General features: G+C 37.0%; 2 non-coding genes across 2 annotated transcripts; both read right to left on the bottom strand.

The window, feature by feature from the left end:
* Positions 1-366: 366 nt before the first annotated feature.
* Positions 367-449, bottom strand: TRNAL-UAA (transfer RNA leucine (anticodon UAA)). Its single transcript has one exon. It is a non-coding gene; the product is annotated as a tRNA-Leu (tRNA).
* A 1,562-nt stretch (positions 450-2,011) lies between these two features.
* Positions 2,012-2,097, bottom strand: TRNAL-UAA (transfer RNA leucine (anticodon UAA)). Its single transcript has one exon. It is a non-coding gene; the product is annotated as a tRNA-Leu (tRNA).
* Between the last annotated feature and the right edge of the window lie 13,058 nt (positions 2,098-15,155).

Genomic DNA, 15,155 nt, shown 5'->3' with positions numbered 1-15,155 from the left:
TTGGGGCCCAACAGCATAGGCTGTTGAGACAATTTGTGGGCTGGGCACGTTCTGGGCAGTTCACCTATTCACGCCCATGCTTTGGTTTTTACTCAAAATAAAGAAATATGTAATTACTAATTTACCTATATTCATAGTAACGTGGCATTTTCAGAAATTCCCTCAACAGCATAAACTGTTGGCCCTCAACAGCTAAAGTTTTTCCGATTCCGTTTTTTTTCCTTTTTTTTTTTTAAATTTAGTTTGGGTTGATGGGAAGGAGGAAATAATTGGATTTGAAAAAATGCCAAATAGCTAAAATCACACAAAAAATGGATTCTGCATTGCATTATATTTGGAATAGAAAAAGAAAAATAAAAAAAAAGTTGCTGGCTATGGGGTTCGAACCCATGCGCACTTATGTGCAGAAGATCTTAAGTCTTCCCCCTTAACCTCTCGGGCAAACCAGCAATTACTTGGATACAACATGCATATTTACTATTTGTAAATAACTATGTATACAGCTTATTATATTCATATCGGCCCATGGGCTATTGGGCTTGCAACTTGCATAGTTACATAGTTATCGAAATAGGCTATTTTATAGGAATCCGGTGAGATTGGGAATTGGGATCCGCTACTCGATGTGTGGCTGTAGTGTTTTGTGAGTAGCAGATCCAAGCTCCCTGATTAGCTGCACATCCAGCAGCCTGCACTCGTTGGCTATGCTGGCTTCATAGCTTTGAATATTGCCATCTCTGACCGAAAGAAATTAGATACGTGGTTGTTCAATTCCTATTCTCCTCTTCTAGTAGGTTGGATTAGGCCTTCAAAAGGTGAATTTATATCTGAAATTTTGCTTTAATCAACTTGTTATTGAATCGATACTTAATACTTATTATCTGGGTCTGTAGTGCAACCTGTACATTCATGAAGAGCTTGCATTTCCGTTTTCATTTCTTAATGTTTTTTCAATTCTTTTTCTTAACATCTCAAGTCACTGTCTTTCTATCTCAGTCTGAAAGACCAGATGAAGAGGAAAAGCTTTTTCTGTGTTTGTATTGATTCAGAAGGTGAAGGTACACAGATACATAGAGTACAAGCTGTAACAATTAAATAATTTGAATATTGAATACATAGACTACAGAGTATATATGGAAGTTGTAGTTCTGGTGCATGAAATCCGGCAGCTATGTATAGGTTTGGATGAAGATGCCGCTTGTCTTTAATCAGCTCTATCACAATCAATTAATAACGGTGTTTTCATACCGTTATTAGCTCAGACGGTCAGACTTTTTGGCCTCGGAATCATTCAAGCAACTGGTTTTATTTTATCCTTATCTTATTTTTAATCAAAAAATCATTGATTTGATCAGCAATCCATTGATCCAGACAGTTGAATTATCGATTCATTCAATAATTTTTAACTGTTTTTTATTTTAATTTCTATTTTTTAAGTTGAAATGGGCCATCCATTCAATCAAACTAGTGGTAAAATGATTCTGATTTTGGATAGATTTTTGAACCCTTAATTAATAATCTGATTTTTCTTTTTCTTGGATAAAAATCTGTATCTGGTTGAATAATGACAGCCACTGTCGAAAATGTGAACACAGTCGACAGGATTGGACAGGCCACGTATGTCTGAAGAAAGAGATTTTGATAGTACACTTATTTTTGACTGTTCTTCTGCACAGAATGTGAGCCTGAGCAAAGCCAAGCGGATTGATCAATCGAATAGTGGCTCCACCAACTGCTATTGTGTAATATGTGATGCTAGGCTCACGTCAGTGGTCAGCTTCCAGTGGCTACTGTAATTCTTTTTGTAATTCTCTTTTTCAACCAGAGTGTTTTACTCTTAGTTGTGTATGTGTTCATTCCCAGAGTTAAGGGGCTGTTTGGTAGTGTCTGAACTGAATGGCTTATTATTTTGTCTTTTCATCATGGATTAAAGGAGTATTTTGCAGTGTGGATGAAAATACACCACAGGGATAATAAAATAGGTGTTGTGTATTATGGAAAAAATTAAAGTTGCTGGCTATGGGGTTCGAACCCATGCGCACTTATTATCTGCAGAAGATCTTAAGTCTTCCCCCTTAACCTCTCGGGCAAACCAGCAATTACATGCGCAAAACTATTTATAAAGGAAATGGACCTTATTAAATTCATATGGGCCCATGGAATCCGATTAAATTCGAAGTTCCGATCCGGTTAGATTAATGAATAATGTCTATATGGCTGGGAACCTAAAGTGAGAGAATGAAGTGGTTGTGGAGTATATGCACTTAATGGGTGACATGGAGCATTATTATTGGTTAAACAGCCCCTAACAAATCCACCGTGCAGCTAATTAATCCGGACTCCTTTCAAGGGACAGAATCAAATAGAGGTAAGGTTTGGCATCTGAAATTCAGGAATAAGTTGAGAGAGAGAGAGAGAGTCGTTGAAACACTTCTCTCTCTAGTTTCAGGCTGAGGCCCGATTAGTTGATTCATAGCTTTGAATATTGCTATCTATGACTGAAAGAAATTAGGTACGTGGTTATTCAATTCCTCTTCTCAGTGAGAGAACTTTGGCTCCTATTAAAATGTAGGTTCAATTACCTTTTTTATGGTGGATTTAACACCGTTTCAGTTGGATTCATAATTAATCCTATGGATCTTTTGGGTTATGGGTCGAGGGATGGGCAACCATTAGTTACGTAGTCCTTCAAAAGATATCAAGAAAAAAGGTGAATTTATATCTAAATTTTTTCTTTAATCAACTTTTTATTGAATAACACTTGATACTTATCATCCGGGTGTGTAGTGTATGTAACCTAATAAACTAAGGCCCTGTTCGTTTTTCGGTAAATTATTTATCCGGATAAATGTTATCTGGGTAAGTTTTTCCTAAAAAATATTTATCTGGGTAAGTGCATTTATCCATGTTCTTTTATTTCTCATTTAAATAAAGCAATGACCATTTTAGCCGTAAAAATCCATTATTAAAAGGGATATTTGTGTCCCATTCAAGTGTTGGCAACTTTCCCCCTAGGTGAGAAAGTTATTTACCTGGCCACCTAAGAATAAACTTTTCCTGGTCCCTGCATAAATCTGAAAAAAAGAAAATGGTTTTGGTCAATTAAAACCAAAATCCTATTGACCAACTTTCCTCCTCTCAAAATCCATAAAAAGAACACTCCCTGAGTGTCAATCCTCATGAAGAGTTCCTTCTCTAGTCTCCTTACATTCATGAGGAGCTTGTATTTCTGTTAAGTGTTATCATTTCTTAATGTTTTTTTTTTTCTTTTCTTTTTCTAACATCTCAAGTCACTGTCTTTCTATCTCAGTCTGAAAGATCAGAGGAAGAACTTTTTCTGTGTTTCAGTGTTTGTATTGATTGAGAGGATACACAAGCTGTAACAGTTATAACTAATTTGAATTTTGAATACACAGACTACAGAGTAGTAAGTTGTAATTCTAGTGCATGAAATCTGACAGCCTTATTTGTAGGGATAGCAACGAGGTGGATTTTGTAAATTCTAAACCCTATCCACCTCCCTAAATCTTCCAACCTATATTTGCCCCAAAACCTATAGTGGGTTGGATTTTAAGAATTCAAACCCTATCCACAAATGAAAACGCAAAACCCTCCCCGACCCTACCCCTTTTGCAATCAAAGGTAGGGTGGGTTGGATTTAGAACCCGTATCTAATTTCCTATTATTTCTTGTCATATACCAGCAATAAATAAGTAAAATAATAGAAATAAATAACAAAATTTCCAATTATTTAATTAAGACATACAATTTATATGCTTTCCAACATTTAATACATAAAATTTATATGCTCTCCAACAATATAGAGGTCGGAAATGGACAAATTTAACCTAATACCATACCTTATCCATACCCTTATGGATTGTTGAATCATAAAACCTGTCCTTCAAGCAAAAAAACCTACCGATCAGGTAACATAGGGGCGGGTACCACCAGCTACAGTAGAAATTGCCATCCTACTTATTTGTTATGTCTTTAGCTATATCACAGTCAATTAATAATAACCTGGTTATGCCAGCTGGTTCTTCTTCTTTTTGTTTTTTGGGTAAATGTCTGTATCTGGTTGAATAATCACAGCCACTGTCGAAAATGTGAAAACAGTCGACAGGATTGGATAGGGCACACATATGTCCATTGCCCTTGTAAGAAGAAAAAGATATTATTGATAGATGCTCACCTCTGAGTTATCTTGTTAGTGCTCGATCTTATTTTTGACTGTCCTTCGATCTGCACAGAATGTAAGCCTGAACAAAGCCAAGTGGATTGATCAATCGAATAATAGCTCCACCAACTGCTGTTGTGTAATATGTGATGCCAGGCTCACGTCAGTGCTCTGCTTCCAGTGGCTACTGTAATTCTCTTTTCCAACCAGAGTGTTTTACTCTTGGTTGTGTACGTGTTCATTCCAAGAGTAAGGGGCTGTTTGATAGTGTCTGAACTGAATGACTTGTTACTTCATCTTTATTGGATTTAATCAAAATTTAAAATATTGATACACAGAAAGGATTATAAATACTTTGAAGCTTACTAAAAGCTTACTAAAGAGTTGAGAATCACAAATCCCTAAAAGCTTACTAATTAAACATGGTACTGGATTGGAAATGAAAGCAAAACTGTGGATGCATGGACCAACTCTGTACATGAAATATCTGAATACTGCAACCAAAAATGCAAGCCTACAAAAAATAATATACATTACAATAATTTCACATGGGACCCAGAAACTCACAAATCAAATATGCAAAATGATTTTTCTCTTATAGATTTTTATATCAAATGGTAGACTAGGCCCGACATATCAAAATCCATTTTGGCCTACTTAGAACTAATTCTCTGCATCTATTCTCATATAAGTGTCGTCTTCAACCCTTTTTCGCTGATAGTAATGTTCATCTCTCTCTCTTTCCATTTCCATTTCGTCAACTTGATGCCAATAATGATCTGCTTTGCTTTAATTTCTTTTCCAATTTCTGAATTTTGAATGGTTATCGTTTAATTGGCTTGATTTGGCATGTTCCATGGAACAGGAGTTTTGGCCTGTGAGTCTGAAACCCCATTGCATCTCCATTTTTATGAATGGAGAGTTAATTTATTTGACAGACATTGTTGATTTGAGATAATGGGTTCATGTCGATAGAATCTGTGGACAGATGAAATTCGAATGATTCTGTTACCACAACCTCACCAATTTTAGGGCTGTTTATAAGAATGCCCAACCCGACCAACCCGGACCAACCCAACCCGAGTTGGCCAAGTTTTCTTCAGTATCGGTCGGTTTCGGGTTGGGCAAATATATAAATCGATATATCGGGTTAGTTTCGATTTTTTTGTGTGAAAACTGAAACCAACTTGACCCGAACCAAACTAGTCTTTTACTAGTTCGGTAGTTCTTAGTTTGAGTAGTTTCCTACTTAACTATAACTAGTCTTCTACTAGAATTAGAAGGCCCATTAGGCAATTACAATTAGATAGTCAATCTATCTTAGTTTCTAACTTTTTATAATATTTTACACCAAATAGGCAACCCATTAGGCAATTACAATTAGAATTCAATTAGGTGTCCTTTTGTACAGGAGCAAAACCGAAATCGACCGAAACCGATCCAACCCGACTCAAACCGACTAGGTCGGTTTGGCCTATTAGTGGGTTGGTTTTGGTTTCCACCTCAGGTAACCCGACCAGGTCAGGTCGGTTGGGAAAACCCCAATAAACCGACCCAACCCGACCCGTGAACACCCCTAGCCAATTTCTACTGCATAGGCTTTGGTTTCTGTTACTGGGTTTTGTGACTATGAGTGATCCAGTCTTGATGATCACGGAGGAATGGTGACGTTGAGTTCACGTCGTGGGTTAATGGGTGCTATCATGCAACAGTACTCGTTTACACCAACTGTGTCATCCTCATCCATTATTGACAATGAATATGACGTTGAGTTCTCTCTCTCTCTCTCTCTCTCTCCATGCAGACATGGCGTGGAGGTGGAGCTAGCACTTCAACCTTGTACAAACATGGGCAATATGATGTGAGCTGCCTGTAGGAAAATGGGGTCATTGTAACTTTGGAGGAGAGGCTCTGAGGCGTGTCTGAACACTGTCTTTAGAACGTTATTTGTCCCCACTTAGTTTCATTGAGTTTGTTGTTGGGTTACAGGCAAATCCGTTCCTACGATACAACAGAGCCTTGGGCGAGAATCTGCAACCAACAAAGTTGAAGAATCTCCGAAGAAACCTTTTGTGAGACTATAGCAGACTGGACTGAGAGAGAGAAAGAAAGTGGATTTCGAAAAATGTGTGTTTTTGAAGTCTGATTCATTCTCCTTAAATAGTTTATGAAGAGGTATGAAGAAAAGGTCTGGTTCAGAGAAGGCACCTTGAACAGTCACAATTTCAAACATTGCAACTGTTTAAAAAGTAGTTAATAGTTAATGACTGTCAACTTTGAATTGTGCCTCTTGATTACACCCGATTGAATCGTGACCGTTGATCTCATCAACGGTGATCAACGGTCAGCATCGCACCAAAATCAAAGCCGCCCTTCGCGAGCAAAGTGCGCCTCTAAAGCGTCTCATTGCGCCGCACACAAACCCCCATACTCTCCTCTACTATTTCTAAGGAGTGTAAATCAACTCCTATTAAAATATTGAAAACAAGCTTATAATTTTCCAATGTGGGACACGTTCAAAACTGGGTTTTGTAAGAGAAAAGCTAATTTTTCAATCAAGTGTGCAGATGCATGGTTCTCTCTCAATCCCCCACATTGATTGATCAATTACATAGTTTCTCTCAATCCAAACTACTATGACACTGTTATGCATACAAAAAGTGTTTATCAACTTAAACATTTTGTTAGTATAGACATTTCAGAGCCTTGTCAAAGTTATTGGTGGTAAGATCTTAAACCAATTACTCTCAAAACAGACCGGAGACACCCATACACATAAAAATGTTCAGTCTCTACAAGAGTTTCAAGTTTTGCTCAGCACTGTTATGACCACGTGCTTCTTTCCTGGTTTCATGAACAATCCCAAGAGCAAACCCAAACTCTCATGAGAAGTGACACTATTTCTATGTTTACATAGGTGAAGTTCCACTATGTGTTTCGTTATTTGACACATTTCAGAACTTCATTAAGAGTTTAACTCAACCTCTCATCATAACAGACCACTGTTTATGTTGTGATGGGAAATTTCTCAATGTTAGTACTAACAGTCATATTGCAGTAACTTGTTGTTACCCATTAAACCCAATACTGATGGTTTTCAGTTCAGGTCGGGTTACTATTACAGGTGACTAAGTAAAGGGTTTTAATCCCATATTTTTGGTTGTCATTCTTATCAATTCTCTGGCCAAGCCCTTAGTAAGAGGATCAACCAAGTTTTTACTTGACCTCACATAGGTTATAGTGATGACTCCATCTTGAATCAGTTGCCTAATAAATTTATGTCTCAGACTTGTATGTCTGGACTTACCATTGTAAGTACCACTGTAGTCTCTTGATAGAGTTGCCTCACTATCACGGTAAATGGAAGTTGGAGGCATAGGACTAGGCCAAAGTTTTATATCCAATAATAAATTCCTAATCCATTCAACATCTTTTCTAGCAGCTGCTAAGGCTATGAATTCAAATTCTATGGTCGAGTGAGATATACAAGTTTGTCTCTTGGATGCCCAAGAGATCACACCCCCACCAAGAACGAAAATCAATCCAGAGGTGGACTTGTTATCTCCATTATCGGTAATCCAACTTGCATAAGTGTACCATTCTAGTACGGTTGGATAATCACAGTAAAATAAGCAAAGTTCTAAGGTTCTCTTGAGATACCTGAGAACTCTCCCAATTGCCTTACAGTGCTCTGCATCGGGATTACTTGTAAATCGACTGAGTTTACTTACTACAATTGCAATGTACAAAGCATAACATACATCAAGCTTCCTACTGCACTAGCATACTCAAGTTGTGCAATTGGTCTACCAGTATTTTCTACTAGCTTTATACTAGAATCATATGGCGTGCTATATTCTTTAAACCCTAAATGCTTAAATTTCTCAAGTACTTTCTCAATATAATGTGATTGACTTAATGCATAACCCCTACTATGCTTTTTAACTTTTATTCCCAAGATGATATCTATTTCTCCTAAATCTTTCATATTGAAGATAGGGGGTAAGTAATTTTTAGTTTCATTTATGCCAACTATATTTGTACCCACAATAAGCATATCATCAACATAAAGACATACAATTACTCCATAATTTTCAATGAATTTTGAGTAGATGCATCTATCAGCATTATTATGTTTAAAACCAAAAGTTAGAATGTAAGAATCAAATTTCTCATGCCACTATTTAGGTGCTTGTTTTAATCCATATAGTGATTTAACTAGTTTATAGACTTTCTTCACATTTCCAGGAAGAATAAATCCTTCTGGTTGTTCCATATAAACCTCTTCATTTAAATCACCATTTAAGAAAGCAGTTTTAACATCCATTTGATGAATAGATAAGTGATAAATAAATGCTAATGCTATGAGTGTTCTAATACAAGTTGTTCTAACCACTAGTGCATAGGTGTCAAAGTAATCAATCCATTCTTTTTGACTAAATCCTTTGTCTACCAATCTAGCCTTAAAAGTTTGTACAGTTCCATCAGTGTTGTATTTTCTTCTAAACACCCATTTACATTTTATTGGTTTTGATCCTAGAGGCAGGTCTACTAGTACCCATGTGTTATTTGACATTATTGAATCCATTTCATCATTTATAGGTTCCTTCCAAAATGTAGCATTTCTAGAGGTCATGGCTTCACTGTAGGATTTTGGATCATTTTCAATGTTTAGGACAATGGGTATCTTATTTAAAATCTTTTCTCTATCAACCTCAACAAAAAATACAATTGACTGAGTAGATAAAATTTAAACCTAAGTATTTTTCTGTTCTTTGTCTTTGACATCTTCTAGGTCCTATTGTAGGTGTTACAGTTGTGTCATTTCTTCTTTCGATTTCATTATTATCAATAGGTATTGAGATTTGAATTTCTCTTTTAGGTTCTCTATCATTTTCTTTGGATTCATTTTTTGTAGATTCAGAACATAGTTTATTTTCAAAGAATTCAACATCTCTAGTTTCAATTATTATGTTGGACTCTAAGTTTATAAGCTTATAGGCCTTGCTATGTTCTGCATATCCAACAAACATACTTCTCTTAGCTCTGAGTGCTAACTTGGTTCTTTTAGGATCTGAAACTCTATAATATGCTAAGCACCCCCACACTTTTAGATATGCTAAATTAGACTTTATTCTTGTTCATAATTAATATGGGCATTTGTTATTAACTCTAGAAACAATTCTGTTATATAAATGACATGCTGTTAGGAGTGCTTGCTTCCCCCCACAGGTTTAAGGGTGCATTACCTTTTAACACCATGCAATTTATCATTTCTGTAAATGTTCTATTTTTCTTTCAGCCAGGCCATTCTGTTGAGGGGTATAGGGAGTAGAACATTGATGTATTATTCCAAATTCTTCACAAATAGAATTAAACTCATTTTTAAAGTATTCATCACCCTTATCACTACTAAGGATTTTAATTTTTTTTTATAGTTGATTTTCAACTTCAGTGTTTACAGTTTAAACATGTCAAAGGTTTCATCCTTAGTTCTCATAAGGTAGACATAGGTGTACTTAGAAAAGTCATATATAAATGTTATGAAGCATCTCTTACCTCCTCTAGTTAATATACCATTGAGTTCACAAATGTCAGAATGAATTAGTTCTAGATGTTGATAATTTCTCTCAACACTATGGAAATGTTTTTTAACCATTTTAGATTTTACGCATATCTCACATTTTTCAGTTGATTCATTACTGTAAGTAATTATACCAAGTTTGTTCGTGTTCTTTATGGATTTAAAATTCAAGTGTGCTAATTTATTATGCCATAAAGAGAAAGAATCAACAATATAAGCATAAACTTTTCTTTCATTAATACCTAATTTGAACATATCATTACAACCATATCCCTTTCCAACAAACATCCCATTCTTCGATATGATTAGTTTGTTGGATTCAAAGACAACTTTGAATCACTTCTTACAGACAAGATTTACTGAGACCAAGTTCTTTCTAATGTCAGGAACACTGAGAACATTCAGGAGAGTCAATGCCTTTCTGGAGGTGAAGTTCAACTCTATGCTGCCTCTTCCAGTAACTTTGGCACATGTTTGGTTTCCCATCTGTACCTCCTGGCCATCAGTCACTTCTTCATATGTCTTGACCAAGGACTTGTCCTTACAAACATTGACTATGGCGCTTGAATCAAACCACCATCTAGAAGACGATTATGCCATGTTAAATTAAGTAATCATGGCCACTAGATTGTCTTCTACCATGTTTGTAGACTTGGTTCCGCCTTTCTGATGTCGGCAGACTCGGGCATAATGCCCATTCTTTCCACAAACATACCAGGATCTTTTCTTATTGTTGCTCTTCTTGAAGTTCCCATCATTCTTCTTTACTTGTAATGCGGAGTTAGTTTTCTTTGATCCGTTTTCCACAAAATTGACATTAGAGTTCGGCATACCGACCAGAGTCTTATCCCTACTGTCTCTAATCCGAAACACTTATTCAATACGAAGGTGTTGCTGAATTTGCTCCAAGGTAAGATCTTCAGCCTTGTGCAGAAGCTTCTTCCTGTAATCCTTCTAAGAGGGTGGAAGTTTGGCAATGATTGCTCCCACTTGGAAAGATTCAAGAAGAATGATGTCAAGGGATCAAATTTTGCTGACTATCACCTGTAATTCATGAACTTTCTCCAATATGGGTTTATGGTCGTTCATGGTGAAGTCAAAGTATTCTGCAATAAGATACTTATTCGTACCTGCTTCTTGCACCTTGTATTTGAATTCCAAGGCCTTCCAAATTTCTTTTGAAGATGTAAGTTGTAGAAGTTGTAGAGCCAGTCTAATAAGGCATTCAGTATGTGTCATTGGCACAGAAGTGAGTCCTCTTCTCATTTTGCTCTTTCTTTCTTTAGTTTTTCTGAGTCTTTGTTAGTGGGTTTAGGAAGTGATTGCAGATTCGGGTCCAGCAGGTAGTATAGTTTTAGTGTGGTTAGAAAGAATATCATCTCGTTTTTCCATCGGCTGAAATTTGCTTCATCGAATTGGTCTAGTCGAACAAGATCTTGGTTCATCATCTTGATCGGAGTCATGCTTGCTTCTGCCTCCATTGTAGAATAACGCTCTAAAATTGTAGGAAAATGGGGTCACTGTAACTTTGGAGGAGAACCTCTGAGGCGCGTTTGAAGATACTGTCTTTAGAACGTTATTTGCCCCCACTCAGTTTCACTGAGTTTGTTGTTGGGTTATAGGCAAATTCGTTCCTACGATACAACAGAGCCTTGGCGAGAATTTGCAACCAGCAAAGTTGAAGAATCTCCGAAGAAACCTTCTTTGAGACTGTAGCAGACCGGACTGAGAGAGAGAGAGAAAGTGGATTTCGAAAAATGCGTGTTTTTGAAGTCTGATTCATTCTCCTTAAATAGTTTATGAAGAGGTATGAAGAAAAGGTAGGTGCTGGTTCAAAGAAGGCACATTGAACAATCACAATTTCAAACATTGTGACTGTTTAAAAAGTAGTTAACAGTTAATGACTGTCAACTTTGAATTGTGCCTCTTGGTCACTCCCGATTGAATCGTAACCGTTGATCTCATTAACGGTGATTAACGGTCAGCATCACACCAAAACCAAAGTTGCCCTTCGCGAGCAAAGTGCGCCTCTAAAGCGCCTCATTGCCTCTCCTCTACTATTTGTAAGGAGTGTAAATCAGCTCCTATTAAAATACTGAAAACAAACTTATAATTTTCCAATGTGGGACAAGTTCAAAACTGAGTTTTGTAAGAAAAAAACTAATTTTTCAATCAAGCGTGTAGGTGCAATTTCTCATATAATTGACCAATCAAACCCATTGAATTTAATCTCTTATGAGATTAAAATCCAACACTACCTTAATACGTATCTGGGTTCAGAGGTTGTGTGGTGGAACTGCTTACAATTGGCTAACATGGTCTGAAGATTGTTGCCGAGCAGGAATCACCACCATGAATTTCAGACCGGAGGTTTAATAATCCAGTTGATCTACCACCCGGCAGAAAGGCCTGGTCGATGCCTGGGTCGTGTTTGATGTGTCATGTGTGGTGACATTGCTTTCCAATGACCACCTCTCCTCTCTCCTCTGTCCTTAATTAATCTAGTTATTTAACTATTTTATTGTAGAGTACTGCTGTTATCATCTCTCACTTTCCAAAGGTCAAGCTATTGGTTTGGTAGTTTGATGTACATCAGATCACCAACGAATCTAAGGTCCAGAATTTCAGATTGATTAATTAATCACCTGATAGCGCTATTCGGCTAACTTCCTATCTAGTTCCAATAGATTCATGAAACATCAAATCATACAATTCAGCTTCATTGATCATTTTAAATCATGTTAGGTATAGCTAACTATCCAATGATGTATGTTCCAATCCATTTAAGTTGGGCCTGCGGGCTCCAGCCTACAAAACTGAAAGGGCTGGATAGGTCCAGTGAGGGTACCCTGCTTCTTTGTCAGGATGGGTTTGGTATTTGGTCAAATTTGCACATGTTTTAGTTAGATGGGTTCAGCAGATCCAACCCACACACCGACTCTCTAAAATGTTCCCGGTGGACTCTTTAGGGAGTTTTCGAATTGCATCGTGGGTGATTCAAAGATATTCATTGATCTGTATCTCCTCCCCCACTCCCTTCCCCTCTTTTTGATTTTTAGGGTCATGCTACAGACCTATTCCCACCTGGCTGGACCCTGTTAAGATCGGTAGAAGCCTAGGGTCAACCGGGCCATTGTTGATCTGGCTTATCCGGACTGACCTTGGTCGGGTTCCTCTCCATCACCCCATGGGACAGAGCCATAGAAACATATTGTTACTTAGGGTAGAGATGCTTGAGCCTGTAGTTATGTGGGTTTGATCGGATCAGCTGAGTGACCGTCTCAACTACTAGTTACTCCTGGGTCATCGGAAAACCGGCCCACACCCTAATTAGTTGGTACCAAGTGGGTGGATTGCCTATTAATGAGTACAGAAAGGAGAGAAATCTTCTTCAGCACAACCAGTTCTAGGGGTGGCCACGAGCCGAGTTTCTCATAAGCTATTTGAACTCGGCTTGGTTCGATTTAAACCAAGTTTTGAGTCGGGCTCGAGCCTGATACATAGGCTTGTTTGCTAATCGAGTCGAGCTCGACCTCAATGAAATTCGGTTCGTGAAGTTCGTAAGCCTAATATAATAAATAAATAATTTTTTATTATATACACACAACACACACATACACACATACATACATACATACATACATACATACATACATACATACATACATACATACATACATACATACATACATACATACATACATACATACATACATACATACATACAAATTTTATATAATGTTTTTATTTTTTATGTATAATAGTATATAATTTTTATAATTCTTATTTTGTTGTATGTAAAATAAAAAAATATTTTTATATGTATAATTTTTATTTTTTAGAATAAAACTTGGCTCGTAGTTGAGCTCGAACTTGCGAGCTTTGAACCGAGCCAAACTTGAGCTCAAGTCTCTAACTCAGCGAGCCAAACTCGAATAGCCAAGTATTTGGCTCGGCTCAACTTGAATCCACCCCTAACAGCCACCTTGGTGGGATTCCTCTCCATTACCCAAGAGATAAACATGTCATTACTTAGGGTAGGCACGCTTCTTAAGCAGTAGATTTACAACTTTCCCTTTGTTTCTGGTAGGGAGACCCTTGGAGGTATCTAAAACTCTGTGCAAGGGGTGGAGCTAGGTGGGGAACCCAAGGGAGCCATGGTCCCCCATGCCCCTACAGAATATCTGCATGGATGGTTGGCCCCATCTATGTTTATTTGAAGTTTCAAAGATTGTCAATAGGCAATGTGGATCCATTTGTTATAAATATGTAATTTTTTTAAATAAATTATTGAAGGACTTTTTGCATATTAAATGGTCAAGTTTGGTCAATTAGCAGATTTAGTTATATTTTGAAAATAATGGCAAAAACAGTGAATGGGAGAGATTTTTTATTTTTTAGGACCAAATTGTCCTTCATTTAAACCTGTTGATAAGACCGTATTCATCTCTCTTTTCTAATATTCTTTCAATCTCTTGATCTCCCCCTTCTTATCACTGTCTTCTTATTCTTATAGTTGAAACTCCTGTTTGAATCTTTTCTCGTCTCTTATTTCATAGAGGTAAGCATCTCCCTCTCTCTCTCTCTCCCCATTGCTACAAGCCTACAATTGCCGCTACTTACCACTGACAATACCCTTCTTCTTCTTCTCTGCCATTAGTGGCAGCAACCAATTCCACTGCTACTATTCACCAAGCCAACAACCAGTTCCACTGCTATTTCCCTAAGCCACCGAACTAGAGGCCACATGAGCACATGAGTGATGAAACAGCAGGGTTGTAGTACTAATGAGGATGAAACCTCCACCATGGAAATAAATTACCAAAGCGACAAAATTGTATACGATTCTTGTAAGTGTCTAGAATATCTGATATGTAATAGACCGGATAGTGTTCAACAAATTTAGGCATCATCCGACATCCAACAAACTGAATGGTGTTTTACAGGCTTGGCAACCATTTAGTATTCCAAAGACTAGATAGTTCCTTATAGTTTTGAATAATCAATTGTGGTTGCAAATATTTATCACTTAGGTGATAAAATATTATTTACACTCTCAAATTCATCTAAAACTCAACAGACCACAAGGTGTATGATTCTCACAACTACACAGACCATCTTGGAGACCGAATAGTGTTTTATAGACTTAGAAACCATCTAATATTACATAGGCTGGGTGGTTGCTTATAATTTTGAACTATCAATTTTAATTACAATAATTAATTACATAGGTGATCTAATACACTTAAATTCTTAAAAACCAAACAAACCACATGGTTGTATATGATTCTCATAGGTACACAAACCATCTGGTATGGGGAAGACCGGATAGTGTATTAGGCTTCAAACCCATCCGATATTGAAAAGACTAGATGATTGATTGCAATTTTG

This window comes from Nelumbo nucifera, chromosome 5, assembly GCF_055504915.1.
Source record: "Nelumbo nucifera cultivar China Antique chromosome 5, China Antique-T2T, whole genome shotgun sequence".
Taxonomy (NCBI): Eukaryota; Viridiplantae; Streptophyta; class Magnoliopsida; order Proteales; family Nelumbonaceae; genus Nelumbo; species Nelumbo nucifera.
This window is presented reverse-complemented; position numbering and strand designations above follow the sequence as displayed.